The sequence below is a fragment of the Sus scrofa genome, chromosome 11 (genome assembly GCF_000003025.6).
Source record: "Sus scrofa isolate TJ Tabasco breed Duroc chromosome 11, Sscrofa11.1, whole genome shotgun sequence".
NCBI classification, from domain to species: domain Eukaryota; kingdom Metazoa; phylum Chordata; class Mammalia; order Artiodactyla; family Suidae; genus Sus; species Sus scrofa.
Window position 1 is genome coordinate 35,224,051 of NC_010453.5, and position 23,914 is coordinate 35,247,964.

The 23,914-nt window shown below is 35.8% G+C and overlaps 1 pseudogene; it reads left to right on the plus strand.

Moving 5' to 3' along the window:
- On the plus strand, positions 299-731 carry LOC102162395 (annotated as a pseudogene).

The window sequence follows — 23,914 nt, forward strand, 5'->3', positions numbered from 1 at the left end:
TGCAACCTCATGGTTCCTAGTCAGATTCGTTAACCACTGCGCCACGACGGGAACTCCTCTTAGCACAGTTTCAATTTTAAAATACAATGTTATTAACTATAGCCATCATGTTATATACTATATCCTCCAGCAGTAGTAATATTAAAATTTAAAATTTGTATCCTGTTACCAACCTCTTCCTATTTCCCCTAATCCCTAGCCCCTGGCAACCACTTTTCCACTGTTTCTGTGAGTTCCACTCTTTGTTTTAGATTCTACTTATAAATGAGAACATACAGGCTGCCTGACCGCCGCCATCATGAGTCACATGTATACTCCCAGGAAGGGCCTGTCCCAGTTGGCTCTGCCCTATCGCCGCAGCATCCCCACCTGGCTGAAGCTGACCTCTGATGATGTGAAGGAGTAGATCTACAAACTGGCCAAGAAGGACCTGACCCCCTCACAGATTGGTGTGATCCTGAGAGACTGACACGGTGTTGTGACAGGCAATCTTGAGGATTCTTAAGTCCAAAGGACTTGCTAATCTTCCTGAGGATCTCCACCATTTAATTGAGAAAGCTGTTGCTATTCAAAAGCATCTTGAGAGGAACAGAAAGGATAAAGATGCTAAATTCCATCTGATTCTGATTGAGAGCAGTATTCACCTGTTGGCTTGATATTATAAGACCGAACGAGTACTTGCCCCAAATTGGAAATACGAGTCATCCATAGCCTCTGCCCTGACTGCATAAACTTTTATTGTACTCAAACAATAAAATCATTGTTTAATAAATAAATAAATGAGACCATACAATATTTATCTTTGTCTGTGTTATTTCACCTAACACAAGGTTATATTTACAACATACTAAATTGAGTTCCCATTTTGGCTCAGCACATTAAGGAACTGACATTGTCTCTGTGAAGATGCAGGTCCTATCCCTGGCCTTGGTCAGTGGATTAAGGATCTGGTATTGCTACAAACTGTGGTGTAGATTGCAGATTGGCTTAGATTTGGTGTTGCCATGGCTGGGGCATAGGCCTCAGCTGCAGCTCCGATTTGATCTCTGTCTGGGAACTTCCATATGCTGCAGGTGTGGCCATAAAAATTAAATGAAACAAACAAACAAAAACAAAGCTACAACAACCAGAACAACATGGGTGCCAAATAATGAGAATGACATCAACCATGAATAATAAGGTCAGGCTGGTGTTTAGCTGGAAACAATGTTTTTAGTACACAGAAGTATGTGTATACATGTGCACATATATTTCATTGAGGAATTATTTTCTGCATTAGAAGTAAAACATTTCAAATGCTGGGGTGGGGGATGCACTGGGGTTTGGGATGGAAATGCTATAAAATTTGGTTGTGGTGATTGTTGTACAACTATAAATGTAATAAAATCCATTGAGTAATAAAAAAAAGAGAGTAAAATAGTCAATTTTGGAATAATCAGATCTCTGCATAAATTTCATGAAGCTTGATATTTTCCTAAAGAATACAGGAAATCACTGAAGTGCTTGAAGAAAGGTTGTGAGGTGATCATATTTGTGTTTACACCTCATTCTTCTGTAATAGTGAAGAATAAATCTTACTCCATATTGGATCTGTTTCTTTGACTTTAACCTTTGTATTTTCTTGCTTTTGATACAAGTTAAGAATGTTGCCTATAGCCTGAATTATACAAAATAGCCCATTTTCAAGGCTCTGAGCTTCAAGGGTATAACACTTTTCCATTAGCACAGAGATTAAAAAGTTGGCAGAGAATAACATTTTGTTTTGTTGGAGGTATATAGGAACATCATGACCTGACCTAGATGGTCAAAGCCTTCCTGCACCAAGAAGTTGGCAATAACCAACCTCACCCCTTCACCTTGCTGTTAAATATGTTTTGCTGAAGTCCCTAAGGGTGTTTAGGGCTTTTGTTTTGGGAGGGGGGCACAAGGCACCAGTCTCCTCGCATTCCCTATAATAAACATTTCTCTGATCCAAACTCCAAAGTTTCAGTATTGCTTGGTTTCACTGTGGGTCAAGCACCAGGACTTGCATTCAGTAACACTTCCATACAGTGAAGAGACTTTCTATTAAGTTTATTGAGATATAATTTACACACATTAAAATGCACAGTTGCATAACTAATGTCATCACCCTGAATGTTCCCTAATGACCCCTTGCAATCAAACTCAGTCATCTTTAGCCCTAGATAACCAATGATCTATAGTAGCCCAAACTTGGAAGCAACCCAAATATCAATAGACAAGAGACTAGATAAACAGATGGAGGAATACTTATGCAGTGTTATTCTTTTCAGCAATAAAAAAAAGTATCAACCATGATTCATGCAGCTACACAAAAATCTTCAAGAACATTATGTTGTATGAAAGAAGCAGGCATAAGAAAACATGATTACATGAAATTCCAAACAGCAAAACTAACTATAGAAAACACATCTGTGAGCAAATATTGATTAAGGTAAAAGGAGACTGTTTAGATGGCTTGATAAGAAAAGCCTTAATTATGGAGGTAATGATAGTTTTTAGATAAGTAGACTGGGGAGATTATATTTCCTGAACTTGTATATTACAACTGAAACTCAAAAAAGAAAACATTGTTTTGGAAATCAAGACACCTGAATTTCAGTTTTAAATTTTAGTTCTATCATGTATTAGCTGCACATTCTTTAGAAAGTAATCATGGCTTACTGAGATTCAAAATTCTATAACAGTCATTTGAGGTAACTTTTCTCGTTGAACTTTAGTAATTATGAAATGGTATGACACATATTAAAGTGCTTAATAGAGTACCTGGCTCATAGTAAACTAATTTCAAGTGAGGAGTAGGTAGATATTATTTCATACTCATGCAAAAGAAAAAAGAAAGTTTTTTTTCCTTACCTTTTCAAAAGCTAAGGAAACTTCATTATGGACTATGAAAACTGGGGACCCTTCCCCTCCTCAGTCTCTGCCTGGCTGGATGCTGAGAAGACAAGAAGTGCAGGGCCACTGGGGCTGGTTAGGTCAGCCAAGCATCCATTTGCAGGAGGAGATCACGAGAGGGGGCAGGTTGGCAAGGTACCATGTGGCCCTTGAGCTTGACATTGGCAAGGTGGCTGTTCAGGCCTAATTCCTCATCATCCAACAGCTGGTTTCCCAGCTTCCAGACCTTCCTCAGCACTGTGAAGCATGGATTTGACCATCTCCTACTTAGCTCAACATATGACTATTGAGAGGTGACTGCATCTCAAAGTAGGTGGGCTTTTCCTGGTCCACTACCCACTCAACATCATCAGCTTCCTCATCGCCCCTCCTTGGCACAATAAAGCCCCAAATGCCTTTTCTTGGAGCCATACGAGGCACAGCCCTTCACACCCAGGCCAGGCACCACAAACTCCTTCTGGGAAATATTGTTCACCAGCATATAGTCCATCATGTCCAGCACTTGTACTTCAAGGCCTGGAACTTCAGCACAATGCATTTTTGCCCTCTGGGCCTTGACGTATTCTGAGAACTCTTCAGAGCTGTCCATTTTAAGAGTATCAGAGAGCAGGAGGAGAGGGTCCACACACCTGGGAAACCACTCCAGGACCTCCACAAAGTCATAAACACTCCCAAAGTGCTATTTCTTTCCAGACAGGATTGGGTTGAGCAGCTGGCTGCACATGAACCTGTTGGGGAATCTGTATCAGAAGATGTTGAGGGAGGTGCCAGAGGCCCAGGACCAAGCACGTCAGTGCATCCTCTGGTAAGGCTGTGTTTGGTGATGAGGAGGGAGTCTGTTGTGCTCGGCTGGAAACACATCTCTAGGATGCCTTTCTTCTTCGGGTGTCCTTTGAAGGTCGTTTTGCTCATATAGTACTGGCCCAATTTGAGTAGCTTGGGCTTTGGTCAGATCAGAATCCTCCACTGCTGGTGCATGGAACTCTGGCAAGCTGCACTGCTCCTCCAGGGGCAGCAGCTTCTTCCAGCAGAGGGCCCAAAGACCCTCTCAGCCACCATTTGGAAGAGCTGCATCTCCTTATGGCAGGTATCTTTGCAGACCCAGCTGCACATGCTACCAGAGACCCAGCTGGCTGTTGCAGGATGGACGAGTGGCTGAAAGTAGGACCAAGACAAGAAAAGAGTCGTGGCCAGCACAGAGGTCGCCAGGGTGGGAGTGGCCTGCACTGCATGTGTGCACTGCAGGGCTGGTAGAGGGGCTTTCTCACATGTGGATGATCTGCAGCGATTGAGGAGTTTTTAAATAGATGATTGGAGGATTTCCTGAAAAGAATAAGGTAAATGCATCTGCGTGGTCTTGTAATGCCTTCCATTGCAATGCACATTATGTGGTGCCAGCAGAAGGTAGCTCAGCTTTCACTAACTTAGAGAGATGGAGAGAGGTGTTTTTACTGAAATCATTTTTGGTTGTTTGTTAAGTGCTCTAAAGTACAATTCTGGAGTTATTAGAGATGAAGGAACACATGGCTAAATTTTCAGAGTCCCAGTGTATGGCAATGTTATTCAAAATGTAAAAATATAACTGGGTGAGAATACCCTTAAGAACCGGTTGGGAAATGGGTTAAGAAAAATATGAGACAATTCATAATTTAGTGCATTTATTTCTTCACTTACCATACTTTGCCTATTGATGTTCAATAGACAAGGTTTGGTAATTTATTATTTCAAAGTATTTATTAGCCCAGACTCTGCCCAAAAAAGTACCTTTACCACTTTCATCAGATGGTCCACCTGTGTTGGGATAAACATTACATGGGAATTTCAAGATGCTCAATGTTAGCTAAATATCAATAATGGACTGTTTCCCAGCAAAGGATCCAGTGGTTTCTTACCGTATAGTTCTAACTGAAGTGTTCTGTTCTGAAAGAAACAACTACTTATAAATCTTGATCTCATTTATGAACTTCTTTTGTTTTCTGATCATATAATACAAAAGCTATGAAGTCATAGGTATTTAATTTTAATATACATTAAAGTTTTATAGCACATGAAAAAAAGTATGCATATACATGTGCACCTATATTTCATTGAGGAATTATTTTCTACATTAGAAGTAAAACATTTATTATGCTAGTATATTTACTCTAATTGCATATTAACATGCTACAAAAATTAACTTCATTTTACTTATATATAAAACACAATATTGACTTTGAAAAGATTATCAACTCAAATTTTCTGTGCTTAAAATGTCATTGTCTTGGTTCTTCATCCACTAAAAGTGTTTTCATGTTGCATTTTCAGTTCAAGATCTGAGATTATCAGATATCCTACCATTTTAAGTTTCAGCAACTTAGAAGTACTTGTAAACTTCAAGATGAAATAAATATGATTCAAATAGTTATCAACTAAATATTTTTTCCACTGAGGAATTCAAGGGATTCTATTAAATAAAGCAATTTAAGAAAACTGTTTCTCTGAGAAGCAACTTTCATAATTCTCAATATTCTGCTAGAGAAAGAGGAATTGACAGCATAACTAAATTACTGGATGCATAGTGAGCAATTTTCAAAGATTCAGCTCAAATTTTGGAGCAATCCATGGGAAACCATTAAATATAATCAGTGGAAGGATTATACATACCTGACTTAATGAAGCATGTGATCAGTCTCTTAAAAAACATCATTCCCTAATTTAAAATTTAATAGAAGAGGGTTTTTTCTTTTGATTATAGAATTTCTTTTTAGGCCTATGTATCATGTATTTATTTAATTAGATTAAACCTGTTTCTTTGCTAGGTCAACCAAATATGACCTTTACTTGAACTCTTTACTTTCTCTTAGGATACTTCCTAATGTATAACAATGACTAATAAACCAATTAATAGAATGGTTTATTTTTCTTATTAACTTTGACTCAAATGTAGTAAGATCTTAAAAAAAAAACAAAAAAAACTGTGAAGAGTAAATCTTTACTGTCCTGCCATAATATGAAAAGATAAAACCTAAGAATATAGCCAACATCCACTTCTTCAAAGAAGCAGTGAAACACTGTCATAGTGTATTCTCTCCAGTAGAAATATCAACAGTTACAATATCATGCACTTCAATCTAGTCCTAATGTTGCAAGAGATTTGTATAATAAATTATAGCTGTGAAATCATTTCCATTTAGGTTCATATTACTTATTGACTATAAAAGGAGAAGGGATTAAGAGTGCAACAGGTTCCTCCCGGGAAAAACAAGACTTAGCTCTAGGCTCTCACCTTAGAGTGCTCACTCCTGGAGAAACATAACTAAGACATAAAATCATGTGACCCATACCCAGGAGAGTGTCTAAACCTCTGATCATATCCCACTAACAATTCTCCCAAGCCGATTGGTCTGTTTCTTTTTCACCCTATTTACATAGTTTGTTGAAAGTACACAGATTGGTCTGTTCCTTTCACCCTATTTTACATAAGAAATGGCCAATCAGCTTCTGCACAGAGACCTCCTTTCTTGGCACCAACATATAACCTCCCTCCTCAAATGGCTGACTGCTGACCTCCTTTTGTGAGTCAGCCCCAGTATACCCTGTTAATAAAGTCTTTTATGCCTGAACTTGGGTCTCGTCCTTTCGGCCGCCCTTACAGGTGCTAGAATAACAAAGTCTACTGATATTTTTATTTTAAAGTAAAATAGAAATAGATTATTTCAGCAGCATTTTTCTTCTATTTTTTGCCAGCTTCTTTTTTACTTTTATTATTGAGTTTTTTAAATACCTCATTTTATTTTTAAACTTTTATGTTTTTTATGTGATTTTTATGTTCGTATGACTTGACTTTAGTGTAACACTTTAGATATATCTATTCCTCACTTAAAATGGACCTGATATATATATATATACTGATGTCAAATAGAACTGTGATTTCATAATAGTAAATTTGTAATAAAATATTCCCTAAATAAGCAAAAAAAAACATATCAGTCAATATAAAATGAGGTTACCTATTTATGAAATGAGCTTATTAATTGAATAGAGAAGTATACCATTTCCATTAGTTCACATACTTTTGCAAGTGGAAGATTTGACTTGAATGAAAATGAACCAGATTAAGGTTTTTTGGCTGGCTTCCAAAAGGTCAATAGGATACTATTTCCTTGATGATTTTGCCACAGTTGAGGAAGTACATCTAAGACAAGCAGGCTCAAAATGTAATTTCATTATGATACATGGAATCCTTCCATTTCTCCAGAGTCATCTTAATTTAACTGCACTCTCAAAACCCATACATAAAATCATAATTGATTTTTGGCAACATAGACATTTCAGCTATAATCCTATATATGCCTCCCTAAATATTGTTGCAAAACGTTAACAAAAACAATAATGTATAATTGGAGGTAACTTAATCTGCCTATGCTGGCAATTCAGCTTGGGTAGAGATTTTCAAAATGAGTATTTAAAATGCACAATAATGATTAGCAATGAGATCCTGCTGTGTAGCACTGGGAACTATGTCTAGTCACTTATGATGGAGCATGATAATGTGCAAAAATAGAATGTGTACATGTATGTGTAACTGGTCCTGTACAGTAGAAAAAAATTGCATTGGGGAAATATCAGAGCCAGCTGCCTATGTGGAAAACTGTGTAGGATCCACACAGAAGTGTGTCAGAAGTGTCACAGAAGTGGCTCAGATCCCACATTGCTATGGCTGTAGTGTAAGCCCACAGCCGTATGTATGATTCAAACCCTAGCCTGGGAAAAAAAAAAAGTAGTAAATAAAATTACATATAAGTTAGGAATTTTATAGCTATGGTTTACTTTTTTATTTTAAATTATATTTACTATTTTTATTTCCACTTTTAAAATTTCTTTTCCTTTGAGGCTTCACTGATAAAAATGTGTTTGATTTAATTAAATTTAAGTATAATTTTATTTAAAATTATACTAAAGTTAACACACTTGAAAATTAAGACTGGGCAATTACCTAATTACATATGAAATATATTTCCTTTTTCTTTTCAGTTTTGTGGAATGAGAAAGGAAGCAGCAATATTCTGTCCTGGGTCACTTCAGTGAGTTGCCATCTTGGGAATTTTTCAACATTTTTGTAGGGCCAATCCAATTCTGCTTAGAATGTTTTAAATTGTCTGTGAATCTAAGGGAAAATCCCATTAATATGTGTTATTTGCAATTTTTGTATTAAGATTAAACTATGTAGGATGCCATTTTTTATTTTATAAATCTTTAATTTATATAAAATCAAAACATATTCAAATAGATATATCCACATGATGATTTAGAGTTCAATTTTAGCCCCATGATTTTGAAAATGTATTTAATTCAACTTCAGATCAGATAAATAATTGCCATCTTTCATATAAATTTAGTTTTTCATTGTTGCTTCAATACTGCATTCATGCATATAAATTTGCAAGAATAATAATTATCATAAAGTCTATTCAGAGCCCAAGGACCACATGGTCCCTAGTAAAAGACACTTTAGAGTAACAGGGAAAATAAAACTCATACTCCTTTCTTTTACTTAGCCTCAGATTTTGCATGGCTAAATAGAGAGATGACAATAAAGATTTCGCTGACTTAAAAAAAATCGTGTTTTAATCCAATCAAAATAACTTCTAATGAAGAATGAAAAAATTAGGCAAGTAACTCATGACTTTCATCTCTTTCTCACATTTGAATTGTGGACAGAGCCTCTTTTCTAGCTGTGAAATTGGAGTTTTGTGTCATACCAGTAGCCAGCTTTCTGTTATACTCAATAAGATAGATTCATATAATTAATATACACTGACCATATCAAATATTTATTTTACCAGAAGTAATAATGGAATATATCTGTTTAATATATTTCAATAGTAGATATTATTGGTTTATAAAACAGAATAAAAATAAAATTAGCAAAATTTTATCTTATAAATATAAGTATAATATATATATTATAAATGTAAATATATATTTTTGTCAATTTTGAGTTTCCTAAGATGTTATGATCTCTGTCAAGACTTAGGAAAGAGATTTTCTTTGATTCTAAAAGTAAATAAAGAAATAAATCATATAACATAACAACAACAACAATTAAAACAGCCCAGAAGAATACAACTGAGAGCCTAAAAGATCACTATAATTTTAAGAGATTTGTATTTCAAACCATTGAGGATAAAAATAATTACAACTTTGCTGATATCAGGGTCTTTAATTTTGTGTGAAATGTAGACATTATTATTGTAGGACATGGTTTTGCAACTTTGTGTCATAAAACCAAAGACACGCTTTGCTTCTAAAGTACTCTTACTTTTAACTGACATCTGTCTCTTAATTCTTGAGTGGTCCCGGAACTACTTTTGAGAACCACTTTTTTACTAGGATGGTCACTTCTTTAATGCTAACACAATGTTAACAACTCCTTTCAAACAAAATATAGGCTATGCTTTTCACATTTTGTTATATATTTGTTGACTTTTCAGTGTTCATAATTTTCAAGGAAATTATTTGAATGTTAACAATTCACTCTTGACAATGCAAATTTGGGATTATGTTTTAATTAAAATATTCATTTAAATATTTATACTGATATATGTATATATTTAATTTGTTATATTTGACATTTGAAGTAAAATGTATATTTGAGGAGAAAAAAGGTTAATTTTTTAAAAAATTTATAAACTCAAAATTTTACAGAATTTAAGCAGTTAGAAGTTTGAAATAACTCTATTGTGCTTTTATTGGTCCTCAGATTTTATGAGAAAATTACAAAGGGTATATAAAATTGGTAGCTACTTCACAAAGAAAATTTCAGGGTTTATATAAAGTCTGTGCAGATCTAATTTAACTCCTGTACCTACAACTAGAGTTCCATATAGCCATTGATTTTCTCCAAAATGTGTCCTGTAGTTTATTGCCTTCATTTATTCATATCATTTTTTCTGCACTAGTTAAATCCTGTCATTTCTACCTATTGAAATCCTATTTATCTGTCAAGCTTCAGCTAACATGTCACCTGTGAATAAGCAGTTAGTTATCTATTGCAGCATACAAATTCTCTTATACTATAGTGATGTGATATAATGCTACACTTCAAAGGAAACCAATGATAAGTTAAAGACGTGTAAACACTACAGCAACTTCTAAAATAACAAAATAAAGTTACAGATGATATTTCATGAAGGTAAAAGTTTATTCTAAGTATCACTCAATCCAGAAAGAGACAGAGAAAGTGAAAAGGGGAAAAAACAACAAATGAGACAAATAGAAAACAATGGCAATTTGAAAACCACTTGTATCAGTTTTCACATTGTAAAATAGCTAAATACTGCTAAAAGAAAATCAAGACCTAAATAAGTGACAGATGACATGATATTTTTAAAATGTCAGTTTTTCTCAAATTTATCTTTACAGTCACACTTCCATCAAAATCCAGCAGAAATTTTTGCAGGAATTGAAAAACTGATTCAAAAATCCCTACATAAAAGTAAAGGTCCTAGAATAACCAATTCATATTCTTAAAAAAAGAGTAAATTTGGAGGACTAACAATATCAACAAGTCTATCCAATAAAAGTGTTTCTATTTGTATCATGCAGGCATTTAGAATATGTTTCTTTACAACTTTCTAATAGCCATGATCATTATTTTCAGGGGTGGAAACTGATGTGCTAGGGGTCTATATTTTATTTTTTTCTTTACAATGAAAAAATATATTACATTATTTTAATATTGAAAGGTTTTCTACTTCTTGCCTTTTCTAACATTTAATCATACTCAAACTGGTGCATTACACTATAATGCTTAAAACATACACTAAAAGTATTGTTAGCAAGATTCAGTACAGAATACATGTGCATTTGTTGGGATGCTCTATCTGTGGCTAATGTCCCTTCCCTAAATGCACTACTTTTTATTTCTGTGTAACCAATACAAATCTATGTAAAATACTAACTCCTATAGGTTAAGTATCAGAAAAAATAGAAGTATAAAGCTTACTACATTTCCAGAGCATTCTGATTGCTCTCATACTGGGGTGAAAGAAGAAAAATGTCCTTGATGCAGAAATGGTACCTGAAAATAGCCATAAAGAACTTTTGTCAACTTATCATAATGCAGTGGCAAATGGAACATTTATTTTTATCACTTATCAAATGAGAACTCGTTTGCTTTAGGTAGAAAAATACCAGACATTGTAAAATGGGAAACTGAAGCAAAAAAAAAAGTTTATAATAGTGAAGACGTTTCTATAGTCATAGAAATTTAGAGCCTTGGTGCATGAAAACACTATTTACAGTTATGAGGTGCATAAGAGTTTGGGTTGAGGTTTCAACTAACCAAGAATCACAAAACATTGTCAGTCATACTAGTTTTATGTATGTTATCATTAAACAAACAAAAAAAATGGAGAATAGTTTATATAATTTATCATCTGTTTAGAATTTTTAATATTGTTTGCTATAATTTGCATATGATAAAAAAAATTATGTGGACTCCTTTACACCTTTATTATCCATCTTTCTTTGTCTTGCTTGGAGGTCTTGAAGAATGAGCTCTCTGACCTGTATCATCTGGGCTCCATTACCCTCTGGTTCCTGTTGTATTGAGGTGATCAAAGTTACTCATGGGAGATCAGAGGACAGGGGAGGGGTAGGACAGCCATTTATTCCCTATTCTCCTCTGATGTTTGCATAATATCTCAGACAATAGTTATTTTCCTTCAGGGCTATAGCTCTTCCAAGACGTTTCTCAGTACAGTCTTATAACACTGTTTTTCTCCCTTACACTACAGATTCGAGTGCTAGAATTTCATCACAAGGGTGCTTTTATCTAGATACTTTATCATCCATTTAGTCTTTTCCTGATATTGCCCAGAAATCTGTAAGTCTTTTCATTTGAATTATCTGGGAGAATTCTGTTCGTTGCAGTAATTCTAACAGATAATGTATATTACTGAAACTTTTGTTTGATGACAGGACTATTACAAATTTTTTCATAAATATCAAGATGTTTTCTGTTAACTAGAACATATTGTAGTATAAAAAATCATATAGGAAATTTATTGACTATTAAAATGCAATAGGTAATATTATGAGCAGTGTATACATTTTGTCTTTCAATACTCCCAGTAGTCCTATGAATTACTGTTGCAAACTAATGAAAGTCAATCTCATGGTGGCTCACAATCATCAAGTTCTTTTGGCAAATTTAGTGGTAGACAATACAAAGGGTATCCCTACATGTAGTATGTGAGAATAAAAGTGAATAGGGAGTTCCCGTCATGGCGCAGTGGTTAACGAATCCGACTAGGAACCATGAAGTTGCGGGTTCGGTCCCTGCCCTTGCTCAGTGGGTTAATGATCCGGCGTTGCCGTGAGCTGTGGTATAGGTTGCAGACGCGGCTCGGATCCTGCGTTGCTGTGGCTCTGGCGTAGGCCGGGGGCTACAGCTCCGATTCGACCCCTAGCCTGGGAACCTGCATATGCCACGGGAGTGGCCCAAAGAAATGGCAAAAAGACAAAAAAAAAAAAAAAAAAAGTGAATAGGAGTTCCCATCGTGGCCCAGTGGTTAACGAATCCGACTAGGAGCCATGAGGTTGTGGGTTAGATCCCTGCCCTTGCTCAGTGGGTTAATGATCCGGCATTGCCATGAGCTATGATGTAGGTCACAGACGCGGCTTGGATCCCGTGTTGCTGTTGCTCTGCTGTAGGCCGGTGGCTACAACTCCGATTCGACCCCTCGCCTGGGAACGTCCATATGCCGCGGGAATGGCCCAAGAAATGGCAAAAAAAAAAAAAAAAAAGTGTATAATTTCTCAGGTCAGTCTCTCCCAAAGCAATAGAAATAAGAGCAAAAATAAAACAATGGGACCTAATAAAACTGACAAGCTTTTGCACAGCAAAGGAAACCAAAAAGAAAACAAAAAGACAACATTCATAAAGGGTGAAGATAGTTTCAAATAATGCAACCGACAAGGGCTTAATCTCTAGAATATGTAAGCAACTTATATAACCCAACAGCAGAAAAGCCAATCAATCAACGGAAAAATGGGCAAAAGACCTGAATAGACATTTCTCCAAGGAAGATGTACAGATGGCCAGCAAACACATGAGAAAATGCTCAACATCGCTGATCATAAGAGAAATGCAAATCAAAACTACCACAAGATACCACCTCACACCAGTCAGAATGGCCATCATTAAGAAGTCCACAAATAACAAGTTCTAGAAAGGGTGTGGAAAAAGGGAGCCCTCCTGCACTGTTGGTGGGAATGTAAACTGGTACAGCCACTATGGAGAACAGTTTGGAGATACCTTAGAAATCTATACATAGAACTTCCATATGACCCCCACAATCCCACTCTTGGGCACCTATCTGGAAAAAACTCTACTTAAAAGAGACACATGCACCTGCATGTTCATTGCAGCGCTATTCACAATAGCCAGGACATGGAAACAACCCAAATGTCCATCGACAGATGATTGGATTAGGACTCAGCCATAAAAAAAGAATGACATAATGCCATTTGCAGCAACATGGATGGAGCTAGAGAATCTCATACTGAGTGAAATGTCATAAAGAGAAAGATAAATACCATATGATATCACTTATAACTGGAATCTAATATCCAGCACAAATGAACATCTCCACAGAAAAGAAAATCATGGACTTGGAGAATAGACTTGTGGCTGCCTGATGGGAGAGGAAGGGAGTGGGAGGGATGGGGAGCTTGGGCTTATCAGACACAACTTAGAATAGATTTACAATGAGATCCTGCTGAGTAGCATTGAGAACTATGTCTAGATACTCATATTGCAGCAGAACAAAGGGTGGGGGTGTAATGTATACATGTAAGGATAACTTGATCCCCTTGCTGTACAGTGGGAAAATAAAATAAAAGGAGAAAAAAAAAAGTAAGTCATATCCTAAATCCTGGCAACAATGCATTAGACTCACTTTTGAAAGGTTAGTGAACGTCCTACACTTTATCTGGGATCACAAATCAGGTCAATATACAGTGTCCTCTGTGAATGAGAGGAAAAGCCAGGAATAATAAGATTTAGACATGAGCCCTGTTTTCAAATGGTATTAGATATTCTGCTTTCCAATTTCCTTATCGTTTCCATTATGGTTGATTTACATTGTTCTCTCAGTTTCTGCTCTACAGAAAAGTGACACAGACTATATGTACTCTTTTTATCATATTATGTTTCATCATGTTCCATCACAAGTGATTGGATATAGTTCCCTGTGCTTTAGACCAGAAGCTCATTGTCTATGCATTCTAAATGGAACAGTTTGCATTTATTAAAACCAAACTCCAGTTCCATCCCAGTCAGTCCCCCTCTCTCTCCCACACAGCAACCACAAGTCGGGTTTCTTCCTAGTTATTTAATTTTGGGGCATTTTCTTTAAAAAGTATTGTATTTTTAATATTCCTTTTCTAATATCTCATTGTTGATATACAGAACCACAACTGATTTCTGAATGTTAATCTTATATCCTGCTACTTTGCTGAACTCATTGACTAGTTCCACTAGTTTTTGTGTGGAGGCTTTAAGGTTTCCTACATATAGTATCCTGTCATTGGCATAGAGTTACAATTTTAGCTCTTGTCTTCCAGTATGGATATATTTTATTTCTTTTGTTTGTCTGATTATTGCGGCTAGGATTTCCAATGCTATGTTGAATAAAAGTGGTGAGAGTGAGCATTCTTTGTCTTGTTCTAGATCTTAGCAGGAAGGCTTTCAGCTTTTCTCCATTGAGTGTTACATTGGCTATGGGTTTGTCATAAACGGCTTTTATTATGTTATGTTCCCTCTATACCCACTTTGGTAAGAGTTTTTATCATGAATGAATTTTGGAATTTATCAAATGCTTTTTCTGAATCTATTGAGATGATTATGTGATTTTTTTTTTTTTTTGTCTTTTTGCCTTTTCTTGGGCCGCTCCCATGGCATATGGAGTTTCCCAGGCTAGGGGTCGAATCAGAGCTGTAGCCACCAGCCTACGCCAGAGCCACAGCAACATGGGATCTGAGATGTGTCTGCAACCTATACCACAACTCACAGCAACGCCAGATCCCTAACCCACTGAGCAAGGCCAGGGGCTGAACCCGCAACCTCATGGTTCCTAGTTGGATTCGTTAACCACTGTGCCACGATGGGAACTCCTGATTATGTGATTTTTTACTTTTCTTTTTTTAATGTGGTATATGATGTTTGATTTGCAAATGTTTAATCACCCTTGTGAACTTGGGATGAAACCCACTTGGTCATGGTGTATGATCATTTTTATGTGTGGCTGAATTCAGTTGGCTAAAATTTTTTGTGAATTTTTGCATCCATATTCATCAAAGATATTGGCCTATAATTTTCATTTTTTAATTTAAATTGTTTTTTTATTTTTAAGTTATTTTTATAGTTGATTTACAATGCTCTGTCAATTACTGCTATATAGCTAAATGACTCAGTCATATACATATATATGTACAAATTATGTATACACACACACACACAATATCTTTTTCTTGTATTATCCTCCATCTTATTCCATCACAAGTGACTAGACATAATTCCTTGTGCTATAGAGCAGAATCTCGTTGTTTATCCACTCTAAATGCAATATCTGAAATTTCTCCTTTTTCATTTCGTATTTTACTTATTTGAGTTCTTTCTATCCTTTTCTGGGTGAGTCTGGCCAGAGGTTTATCAATTTTGTTTACCCTTTCAGAGAACATGATCTTGGTTTTATTATTTTCTATTATTTTCAAATCTCTATATTATTGATTTCTTCTCTAATCTTTATGATTTCCTTCCTTCTGCTAATTTTAGGTTTTGTTCATTCTTTTTTCTCATTCTTTCAGGTAGTAGTTTAAGTTGTTGATTTGAGATTTTTCTTATTTTTTGAGAAAGTTCAGTATGAACTTCCCACTAAGAACTGTTTTTATGGCATCCCATAGATTTTTGAATTGTTGTGCTTTCAGTATCATTTCTTTGGAGATTATTTTTTAAATTTCCTTTTTGATTTCCTTGTTGACCCATTTTTTTTTAAGTATCATGTTGTTTAGTCTCCATGTAGTCAGTTTTTTCTCATTTCTTTTCCAGTAATTTGTTCCTATTTTTATGCCATTGTGGTCAGAGAAAATGCTTGAAATAATTTCTATCCTCTTAAATTTGTTGAAGTTAGTTTTGTGCCTCAGTCTGTGGTCAATCCTTGAGAATGTTACAGGTACACTTAAAAGGAATTTATATTCTGATTTTACTGGATGTAATATCCTGAAAATATCTATCAGGTCTAACTGTTCTATTATATCATTTAGGATCTCTGTTGCCTTATTGATTTGTGTCTAGAGGATCTGTCTGTTGTGTGAATTGGGTGCTAAAGTCTCTTACTATTATTGTATTCCCATCAATCTCTCCTTTTATATCTGTTGGTATCTGTTGTGTGTGCTTCTATATTAGGGGCATATATATTGACACATGTTGCATTCTTTTCATGAATGGATCCTTTTATCATTAAATAGTGTCCTTCTTTGTCTTTCTTTATGGGCTTTGCTTTAAGTCTATTTTTCTGCTATGAGTATTGCTACTCTTGCTTTTCTGTCTTTTCCATTCACATGAACAATCTTTCTCCATCCCATCACTTTCAATTTATATGTGTCCTTTGCTTAATGCGAGTTTCTTTTAGGCAGCACAATGTAGATTCTAGTTTTTTTTTTATTTAATTTAATTTTATTTATTTATTTATTTTTACCCAGTCTGCCACTCTATGTCTTTTGATTGGAGAATTCAGTCCATTGAAATTTATGGTAATTATTCACTGATGTATTCATTGCCATTTTAAACCTTGTTGTCCAGTTGATGCTGTTCTCCTTTTCTCCTTTTTTTTTTTTTTTTTTTTTTTTGCTAGATGATTTCCTTTTTTTATGCTTGTGTCCTCTTCTTTTTAGTTCTTGTGAATGTATTGTTTGGTGTTGATTTGTAGCTGCCCTCTTTTTCAAGTATGCTAACCCCTTCCTATATCTTTGCTGAACGATAAAGGCTCAAACACATTTTAAAAAGAAAGTTTAAATTTTTCTTGATTTTTCTCACTTTCCTTCCTCATGATTTATGGTTTTGATGTCTTTTTTTTTTTTTTTTACATATTTTTGTTTATCCTTTTTCTGTTCCTCGAGTTTATCATCACTTTTACAAATCTTTTTATTTTTCTTTTTTCTTTCTGTTTTTTTTTTTTTTTTTGGTCTCTTTAGGTCACACTTGCAGCATATAGAAGATCCCAGGCTATGGGTCAAATTGGAGCTGTAGCTGCTGGAGTACACCATAGCCACACTGGATCTTTAATCCAGTGAGTGATGCCAGGGATGAAACCCATGTACTCATGAATACTAGTCATGTTCATTATTGCTGAGCCAGGACAAGTACACCCAGTTTTGTTTTTGTTTTTAATTTTTCATTTAGATTTGTATTCTGGCTTACTTATGTGATTACTTCAATCCTATACTTTCTTACTTCTTTCCTATTTAGAGGAGAACTTTCAGTATTTCTTTTAAAATGGCTTTAGTATTGCTGTAATCTTTTAGATTTGTTTGTTGGGGAAACTCATTTCTCCTTCTTTTCTCCTTCTATTTTAAAGGAAATTCCTGCTAGGTAGAGTTTGCTATTCTTCACATTTTTCCCTTTTATAACTGTGAGTGTATATTGCCACTCTCTGCTGGCCTTCATTGTTTCTGTAGAGAAATCAGTTGATACCCTTATTGGGGTTCTGTTATAACTAACTCTTTGTTTTTCTTTTGTTGCCTTTAGAATCCCCTCCTTATCTTTAAATTTACCATTTTTATTACAGTCTATCTTGGTGTGTGTCTGTTTGGGTTCACCTTGCTTGGGGTCCTCTGTGCTTCCTGTATCTTGATATGTTTCTTTTAGATTTGGAAAGTTTTCAGGCATAGTTTCTTCAAATATGTTTTCAATTCCCTTTTCTTTTTCTTCTCTTCCTGGAATCCCTAATATGCACAGATTGGCCCCCTTTATATTATCCCATAGATCTCTTATATTGCTGTTAAATTTTTTCATTTGGTTCTCTGTCTACTCTCCTGATTGGGTGATTTCCATTATTATATCTTCCAAGTCACTTATCCATTCCTCTGCATTATTTATTCTGTTCTTCTGTGCCTTTATATATATATATATATATATATATATATATATATATAATGATTTTCATTTTTTTCCATTATAGCTGGTTTACAGTGTTCTCTCAATTTTCTGCTGTTCAGCATGGTGACCTGCTGAGACCAGCTCAGCAGGTGAGGGCTGAAGAACAGGTGCTGTGAAATTTAAGAAAAAGTTAACATAAAACAAGATACAGAGACATTTATCTTAATTAAAGGTAGGAACTGGGGGACTCAAGGTCTCAGGGACTAAAAGCACTGCCTCAAGAAACCATACTGCCTTTATTGTGCTCTTTAGGATTACATCAAGTGAGGAAGGGCTTGTAGGTACAGGATATAGTTCTTTTATTATTTTAAAAAGATCTTTTATTATTTTAAAAGTCACATAGCTGGTAGATAGTTAAGCTTTTATTCTGACCTTTACGCATTTAACAATCATTAGCATTGAGGAAGCTTGGTGTCAGCTATCTATGCATAGCTTCTAGAGAATCATCATTGTGCTTCCACAAATAGCATGCCTATCTGCAGCAACCCAGCATGTCTAGGTTTGCACCTCATACTCCTTGCTGATGCATATTCTGCTAACAACTGCTCATAAACCCCCTGGGGCCATGAGGTTCCTCTTTCTTTATTTTACCAGGACATATCATGCTGTGCAAATGGCGTGCCGATCTGCACAGGTCCGCCATGCCTAGACCAACACATGTCCTCATTCAGCTGACCACATGAATAACTTATGCCTTTTGGTCTTTGTTCTTAAGCTTAAGTTATTTAACAGCACGGTGACTATTTTTCAAGCGGGAATATGGGGTAAAGTAAAGCAGGACAGGATGAGTTACTCAGCATAGAAAATAGAAGCAAAGAAGCTAAGAAAAGATTGTAGAAACATGTCTCCCAACAGTGACCCAGTTATACATACATGAATACATTCTTTTTTCTCACATTATTGTGCTACATCATAAATGACCAGACATAGTTACCAGTGCTACACAGCAGGATCTCAATGCTAATCCACTCCAAAGGCAATAGTCTGCTTTAGTGCCTTTAACTCAGCTTGGCTCTCTTAAATGAATTTTCTATTTTTTCTTGACTCCTCCTTATATTTTCTAGTTACTTTCTAACGTAACTGCATTACTTTACATATCCAGTATTAATTCCTTCATGTTTGAGCTTAATTCCTTCAGAATTTTCACTATCTCCTTTTTGAACTTGGTGTCTGTTCGACTGCAGTGGTCTGGTTCATCGTTTCCTCCTTGAGGGGAATTCTCCTTTCCTTTTAACTGGGAATGGATTCTGAGCTTCTTCATTTTTCTTATTCTGTGAGTTTAGGGAAGACAACAACTGTAGTCTTGGAGGTCTTTATTTATGTAAGAGTGCCCCTGGGTAGTTTTGGAGGTTTAATTTTATTTTTTTGGCTTGAGGGCTCCTTTTGGTTTGGATGCTTGCTGTAATTTTCCTCTGTGTGTGCAGGCTGTTATCCCCTTGATAGACAGTGTGCCATTTAAGGCCTGTGCTTGCTTCCATGAAGATTGAGACAATGGGTAGGGCTAGTAGTCAGTGCTTGTTTGCTAGTCCCTTGAAAATAGCAAGGACCTGTTGGGAGGTGGCACAAGATGCTCCAGGTTTTAGGGTCCTGGGAAGTGGCAGTGACCCTCAGGGAGGTGTTAGCAGTGCCCAGAGCTTTTGGCAATGCCAACAGCAGGGAATGTGTGTTCCCAAGGGTGTAAGGCCAACAAGTGGCACTCAGATGCAGTGCCTTCCTCTGTGGTGACCACAGAAATGACTGGGTACATAGGTGGTGCCTTTTAATGGACCTCTATTGGTGGCAGGACACATCCAACTCTGGAGTCAGAGATGCCCATGGTGTCTTACCTGCACTGCCTATAGCCCACACAAAAGTTGCCCTGCCACCGAGAGCCTATGCAAGAGGTACCCTGCCACCCAAGAGCCTGTGTGTGTGCAGAGAAAGATATGCCTATGGCAGCCCACTCCTCCCTCTTGCCCTTCCCAAACATGATGCCTTGCTTCTCCTTGGACAAAGCCTCCTCCTGTGTTCCCTCAGCTGTGGCACTCTCTTCCCCAGATCATGACACACCTCTCCTTAGCCCCCCATGCTGTCCCACACAACTAACTTCAGTCCTTTCCCCAGAACTGATATCCAGAGCCTGAGTTTCAGCTCCCAACACCCACTTGTGTGTTGTCAGGCTGTGCTAACAGAGGCTGGTAGTTAATGATAGTCTATGTGGCTCTCTTTCTGCTTTGTCCTTCTCAGCCTGGATGCTATACTTTTCTCTGAGGCTTTGAGGTTCCCCCTCTGGGACTGTGCCCTACCAGATTCCTTCCTCTTTCACAGATCCCTCTTAGGAGTGCTGGTTTCATACTGATTCATTCATCTCTTTCTTTTTTCCCCCTGTTACTCTACTTAGTTAAGTGCAGGGTTTATTGCCCTTTTTGGAAGTTTAAGGTCTTCTGCCAGTGTTCAGTAGATGTTCTGTGCCACATCATTCTACGTGTAGTTTTTTAGTTTTTGGTTTTTTTTTTTTTTTGGTTTCTGTAGGAAAAATGTCTTACTCCTCTGTCATCTTGATCTGAGTCCCAATTTTCTTGTAACTCATTCATATAACAGGAGTGGGTCCCATAAAACTGTGAAACCCATAAAAACAAGAACAGTGAATCCCAGTCATTTTCCTTGAACAACGTTATTTCACAAATGAAAATTTACCTCTAATATCTCTCACATTAATTGACATATACTCTGGTCCAGATTTCAATAACGATATATGATATGACCAGAAAACCAAATCCATTGTGTTTATTCTAAAAATTTATTGGAAATGTTAATAACCCTAAGGTATAAATTAAGGGTAACATAATCATATACTATAATAGCTTGATGGAAGTTTTTTAATCAGCTTATTTTTTCTATCATAAAAAAACAAAAAACAGCTCCTAAATAAAAACAAAAAATTTCTTATAATTAATAATGGGTAAAGTGAATTATGTCCTAAGAATCAGTATAGCAGATGTGATAGTAGGTTGAAAAGCCTGTCCCATAAAGCCTGCTAACACTCCATTTATTCCTCACCTTATGATCAGTAACTAGCCCCCCTCCCCTTGCCCTCTCTTTCCATCTCTATTTATTTTACCCTCCCTTTCTCTCGTGCTTGCTCATCATGTATTAATAGTTATATTAAGACTTATGCAAAACAAACAAAAATTGAGTTCCCTTGTGGCACAGTGCATTAAGGAACTGGTGTCATCACTGCAGTGGCTCTGTTCACTGCTGTGGTGCCAGTTCAATCTGTGGCCTGGGAACTTCCACATGCAGCCAAAAAAAAAAAAAAAAATTTATACACACACACACACACACACACACTCACACACACACACATCATTTTGCTAAACCATTGGATTATTGGATATTATTTGATATTTTACTACCAGACAGCTATCTCAATAACAACGATACATTCCTATATAATCATAATACAATTACCAACCTCAGAAAATTTATCATTAATACTATCAAACCAAAAGTTGCAACAGCCAAAAATAAATATGGTAAGAAAAACATTATTCAAGGATTTTGGAATAGTGGAGAGAAACCAGAACACAATCTGAATTCAACTCTAATAAAATAAAGAACTGGAGAGTTTTTAAGATCTAGGGTAGGCCTTCTCTGTTAATTAGCCTTACCAAAAAAGGGAAAGTTTCTCTTATCTTCATCAGAGGACACAGTTTTATAGCTTGAAGTAAGATGCCCACCAAGGTTTGGCTTCTACTTTCTCACAGAGACTGGAAGAGAGGAGATCTAACTTCCTTGATGAGAGAATTTGAAAGAGATGGCACAAAAGTCCATGAGAAGATTAGTCCTCATTTTAAAACTGATGAGAGATTTAAATAATATTTACATCTTGGGTATTTCCTGGTGGATCAGCAGATTAAGAATCCAGTGATGTGCTGCTGTGTCTTGGGTTGCTGCTATGGCACAGGTTTGAGCCCTGACCCCAGAACCTCCACATGCCATGGGCACAACTAAAATAAAATAAAATAAAATAAAAAATATCTACAATTCAAAGAAGATAAGAAAGAATTTGCAAAGACAAGTTGTCTAAAGGAAATCCTCTAAAGAAAAGAAGGGGAGGGATTTTTTTGGTTCAGCCATATGGAGTCTCTATGGACTTGGTGCAAGAGATTGGGCAGGACCTAGAGGCAGGGAGAGGCCCATCTAAACTTTAGTCAAACTAAAGGAAATGTTAAAATCATCTTGGTTAAAATAATACTAATCATTAAATATTAATTATTTTGTAGTAGAAAATCAATATTAAAATTTTGATGATGGTCACCAAAGTGTTCTTTATAGATATTTTAAAATCTGGGATCCAAGATATAAATGTGAGTTGCTTTCAGTTTTCATGGGACTTTAATCTCTTGAAATCTAGACAAATGCTTCAGCTGTTACTTTTGCGATATTAAATTTTATGAAGAGTGCAGGCCACTTGCGTAATAAAAGTGCATCTGTAATGAATTGTTTTTATAATTACCACATACACAACATAAAAAGCAGGTATAGTCCTTATCATCATTTTTTTTTCCAAATAGTTAAACTTGCAACTAAAAATGAATTTGCTTACTTTTAACTGCTTATTAAACAAACTAAATTATTTTTGGTTATATTATTAATGAATTGATAATTTTAGCAATTTTAAAATCTTCACACAAATATGCAAATAAGTTGAAAGTTCAAATATACATTCTTTCTGTTCATCATAAATAGTGAATTAGCAAGAACTTTCTTCAATAGCAAACCTAAGTAAACCTCAGATATGAGAGGGAGAGAAATATTCAGTATTTCATTACTGAATAATGAAGGCAAACAGTACAATGTTACAAGGTAGGTCAAGGATGTTGTGTACCTGTTTAGACTGGTTAGTAACTGATGATAGAGCACCTCTGATAAGCAGTGGGGATAGAGTTTGGGGGATAACTTTTAAGTTCTGTTCTTACATGTTAACATAAATGCAAACCACCGTTTTCATGTTGGCATGAAATTGTCAGAGCTGAATAAAAGATTGCTAAGGAAAGAACCAGCTTCTACCTCAGAGCTGTTGAATTACAGTCAAATACTTCCAGTTCTGATTCTTTCTCTAAGGGATTTATGGTGAAACTTGTCCAGAGATATTGCCATTTGAGAGTCAGGAATCAGAAGTGGTTGTAGTACCTCAAGTCCAAAATGCGTTCCAGTGCAGGAAATGGGAAATTTAAGGAGTTATATGTAATTATCATCTACCAGAACTGATGGGACTGTATCCCCCAATAATCAACAAGAAAGCTCAATGTTTTTAAAACTTGGGATTTTTTCCTTCTCTTCCTTTCTTCTTCTTTCCTTCCTTCTCTCCCTCCTTCTTTCCATTTTTATTTTCTCTCTTTCCTTTCTTCCCTCTTTTCTTCCTCCCTTTCTTCTCACATTTTTGTCTTTCATTCATTTTTACAATTTAACAATTTGTGATCATATACATTGGTTACAGCAATGGGATTTATTTCAGACTCATGAATCAAAATTACTAATTTACTTTTTGTCAAAAACAAAGATATAAAAAACATGATATTTTGTTTCTAGGTTATCTGTCTATGCATCATCTCTGCAGAGCTTAGATGTGGGCAAATATAGAGGATTTGTTGGGATATATTAATAAAATTTGAGTAACATAGACCTAGGAATTGGTTAAAATGTGAAACAAGGAGCATCAAATAAAGGCAAAATTAGTTACACTAGTTTCCAGTTATGCAAGAGCTCTGGTAAATAAAATACAAGAACAAAATGGTAATGGTAGGA